Below are 4,109 nucleotides of genomic sequence, written 5' to 3'. Positions count from 1 at the left end.
AATAAAACTCAATTTTAAAAAAAAACCTACAGTAACTGGGGTTCTAGTTAGTTATGTAAATTAATCAAGAAAATCCCCATGCAATCGGCCTACAAAACTAGAAGACATTCAAATCCCAGCATGTTGAGATTTAATACCGATGATTTAGAGGATATCAACAACAAATTCTTAACATTTAAAAACATCTTTTATTTATTTGGTACAGGGTCTCACTATGCAGCTTGGACTCACAATGATCCTCCTGTCTCAATCTCCCAGAACTGGGATTACAGGCGTGCACCACCATGCCCCATTTCAGGGCCAGCACAGCATGCCTGGGATGCTGGGGCTAGCATGGCATGTGGTACTTGGGATCAAAATCAGGACCCTGCGCTTGCCAGGCAGGTGCTTAGACTGCCGAACTATCTCTCCAGCCCCATATTCTTAACTTATGACCTCAAAATTCTTCCTTATTACACTGTTGTCTATCCCATAGTTATAATACTGCTACAAAATGCTAGTTTGTTTACCACAACACCTTTCTAGCCAGCCTTAAATCTACAAGGAGTAAAAACTGTCGATCATAGAAATGCTTGTAGAAAGGACATATTCAAGGATTTAAATGGGTTGTGGGTCTCCTCTCTCGTTTTTCCCATTTCCTAAGGTCCATATGTCAGGGGCTGCCTGACATAATGAATCAAACAACTAGGCTATGCAGTCTAAAATCAACTGTACCACACTCCTTATCCAGCCATTCTTTCCAACTTTGAGAGAGGCACCACTGAGAAGGTGAGACACAGCAAAAGACGAGACAGTGTTGTTAACATGACAGAGTTCCATTAAGCACAGGCCACAGGCTCTGAGAAGAAAACCTGGTCAAGGGAAAACCAGTGCCAGGATTCTCACCTCAAATTTAGTAAGAAGGAAACAGAGTAGGGAATAAAAATCATTTTATAGAATTAATCAACACAGCAAAATTTTACCTCAAGTTTGCTAAGAAGAAACTGGGGGTGGGAAGAATTATTTCCCAGAATTTACAGAGGATGTTAATAGAATCATCCTGTCACCGTGTAACATTAACAATGTGACAGTGTCTCAGCTGCAGAGATGTCTTTTCTCTACATGAGAATTCCATAAGTAATGAGCAAAACCAGAATCCAATGATGCAACATAACATATTTTGGTCACTATCCTTAGTTCAGAAAACAGAATGAGGAAGTTTCCTAAAAGTGAATATATATTTGTTTGAGGAAGACAATGCTGATGTACATTCAACTCTTTTCTAAATCCTGCTTGATGTGCCCATTCAAAAGTAGCAGGAAAAGGCCAGTTTTTCTTCTCTGGTTTTAAGGTTCATTATCTCCTCAATCTCATCTTACTTTGGAAAAATCCAGTAATCTCCCTCCTATTAATAAGCTCAAAGACAAAAGCACCAATTTTATATTAACTTCCTTTTTTTATATATTAACTTTGTTTACACACACACTCACAACTGCAATATCCCTGGTTATGAATTCTTTTCTATCCTATGCAGTAAAAACAAACAATGCTATCATTTGGACTATAAGGCATACTCTTTGTTATTTACTGAAGGAAATAGTTTTGCTGCCAGCCAGTACCCTAAAATAACCTAACAGGTTGCTAGGTAGTAACAGCTAACAGCCTTCTGATCAATACATACCTCTCTGTACCTGTGTATTTATAAATGACTTTCTACAATAGGGTTTTTAAAGGTATATGCTATTACCAAGCCTAAATTCTTTTAAAATCATCACAAGAATAGAAATGCATTATACCAAGACTTCTTTACTCAAAAATATAATTTTAAATTACTAATTCACCAGCCTACAATGCACTTTACTATTTTATACAGAACATTATCACAGGTTAAATCGAACTCCACTGAATGCAGACTTGCATTTCTAAGTAATTATAACTTACAGAACTTATATAAAAATTGAGATCTATTTTAAATTTCTGACTTTTGAATGCAGGGGTTTACTTCCATACCTAATTGAACAAAATTATTCAGTATCTATTGAGCCATTTGCTAGCTTGCCAAGATGTCAAGGTAAATAAGACATCACTCTTAAGCGAGCATGAAGAGTCAAGCCATCACAGAAATTCTAAAGAGGACTAAGGGAGAAGTGCTCTCAATTACGATTTACACGCTTAAGGTGTTTTTGCATTTTGTGGTTTTCTGACAGCCCCCTTTTATAGGTACAGTACTACTAGTAGCAGAAACAATAAGCACCTGGCATGAAGAATCACTACATATAACTCATCTATATCTTCCAGGAATTAATAATGAAATCTTTATTAGCTCTACAGTTACACTCATCTCCTTAAAATCTAAGACATCCCAGAAGTGTCATCTTAATTCATTCCTAACTCTGAATGAGCAAACTTTTCCTTCCTGCTCTGTAGTCTGCTTTTCTGGCATGGTCAGGATTTTATGAGTCATCTCCCATGATTATGCCTCCTGCCATCAACATTCTCTTTAGAGCCTGGAGCATCCAAAAGCCTGGGTTTCTATTAGTGGAGAGGCACTCTGATATCAGCCTCCATAACTGGCTTATTTATGTTTCAAAAAGAAAATAACTGTGAATGCATTTCTCTAAATTCTTATAATGCCTTCTGTCTAGTGGACCTGATTGTGAATAAAGGAAAAATTCACACACACACACACACACACACACACACACACACACGCAGGGGTATATACACAGCAACACCAAAACCATAACCTATGGGTTAGTTTATTCACTTATTGAAATTAATGTCAATTAGTGCTGGAATAATATTCCCCTCATATGCTGAAATTACCACACAACAAAGTCTGAAGAGGACATAATTTAAAAGGCCTTAAAGTATTTTTTTTTTTTTTTTTTTTGTGGAACTGGGGATTGAACTCAGGCCCTTGCACTTGCCAGGGAAGCACTAATTCCACTGAGCCATCTCCCTGGCCCCCAAGGCCTTAAAGTATCTTAATGCCTTCAACAATGACAGGAGGAATGATGACCTCTAAGGCACCAAAGTAAAAAGTAATACAAAAATACATCCTAGATTGATATGTCCCATTATTTGAGTTGAACTGTACACCCCCAAAAAATATGTTAATGTTCCCCACCTCCTTCCTCAAACCTGAGACTGTGACCTTATTTGGACACACAGTATATGCAGATATAATCAAGTTAAGATGAAGGCATACTGGAACAGGGAAAGCCTTCATCTAAGGAATGGTGGTGTCCTTATAAAAAGAGGCAAACCTAGGCCCAGAGACAGACACACAGTACAAATGTCACATGACCAGAGGCAGAGCCTGGAGTGATTCATCTACAAGCCCAGGAATGCCAAGGATTCCTGACAACCGCCAAGAGCTAGAAAGCAAGGAAGGACTAGAGAAAAGTGTGGCTTTGGTGGTATCTGAATGTTGAACTTCCAGCCTCTAAAACTTGGAGTGAATGAATTTAGTTTATTTCAAGTCACTCTACTTGTGGTTGTTATGGCAGCCATAGGAGACAATTACAGCCACTCATTAACAATGCCAGGTAACGTCCCTGTCAGAGACACCAGTGTACTCATAGTGAGGAGACTGCAGCTCCTCGCCACAGGCAACGTGCTTTACATTCGTATTTATGCTATTGTTGGCAAGCACATCTGGATTCTCTTTCTGGCCTTGTCATTTACTGCATGTGTAAACTTAGAGAAACATTGTAAATTCTCTGAGCTTACTCAGTAGTGTCCCAAATTTTCTGATCAAGGAGATTATGGGGCCACAGAGGAAAGTGATCGATGATGCAGAGTATGCCTAAGGAGAGTCACATGGAGAGAAAACATTATCTCAGGCTTTCACAGAGAGCACATTGGCCAAGCAATGGCCGTGACTCATCCACAAGGCTGACACTGACAAAGGATCTATGATCTGAGGTACAGGATCTCAGGACAAATCCTGAGGGGATTTCATTGACCTTATCAGAACCAAAAGCTACAACTCTTGTTGCATAGGTCTTGCTTTATCTTGGTCTTAACCATCCAGCAGAAAAGTGTAAGAACGAAGTATAAGAAGTAAAGCCATGCTGTTATGTTGAGCTGTAGGGGACTCAGGTCAACAATTTCTTTTCTTTTTT

At 38.8% G+C, this 4,109-nt stretch overlaps 1 protein-coding gene across 6 annotated transcripts in view; it reads right to left on the bottom strand.

Annotated features, from left to right (window-relative positions):
- Positions 1 to 4,109, bottom strand: part of Smarca2 (SWI/SNF related, matrix associated, actin dependent regulator of chromatin, subfamily a, member 2) — a 189,710-nt gene that overhangs the window by 162,778 nt on the left and 22,823 nt on the right. The gene's annotated exons all lie outside the window — the stretch shown is intronic.

The sequence above is a fragment of the Octodon degus genome, unplaced genomic scaffold (assembly GCF_000260255.1).
Source record: "Octodon degus isolate 3935 unplaced genomic scaffold, OctDeg1.0 scaffold00087, whole genome shotgun sequence".
Classification (NCBI taxonomy): domain Eukaryota; kingdom Metazoa; phylum Chordata; class Mammalia; order Rodentia; family Octodontidae; genus Octodon; species Octodon degus.
The sequence above is the reverse complement of the archived record's forward strand: the minus strand, read 5'-3'. Positions and strand labels throughout refer to the sequence as shown.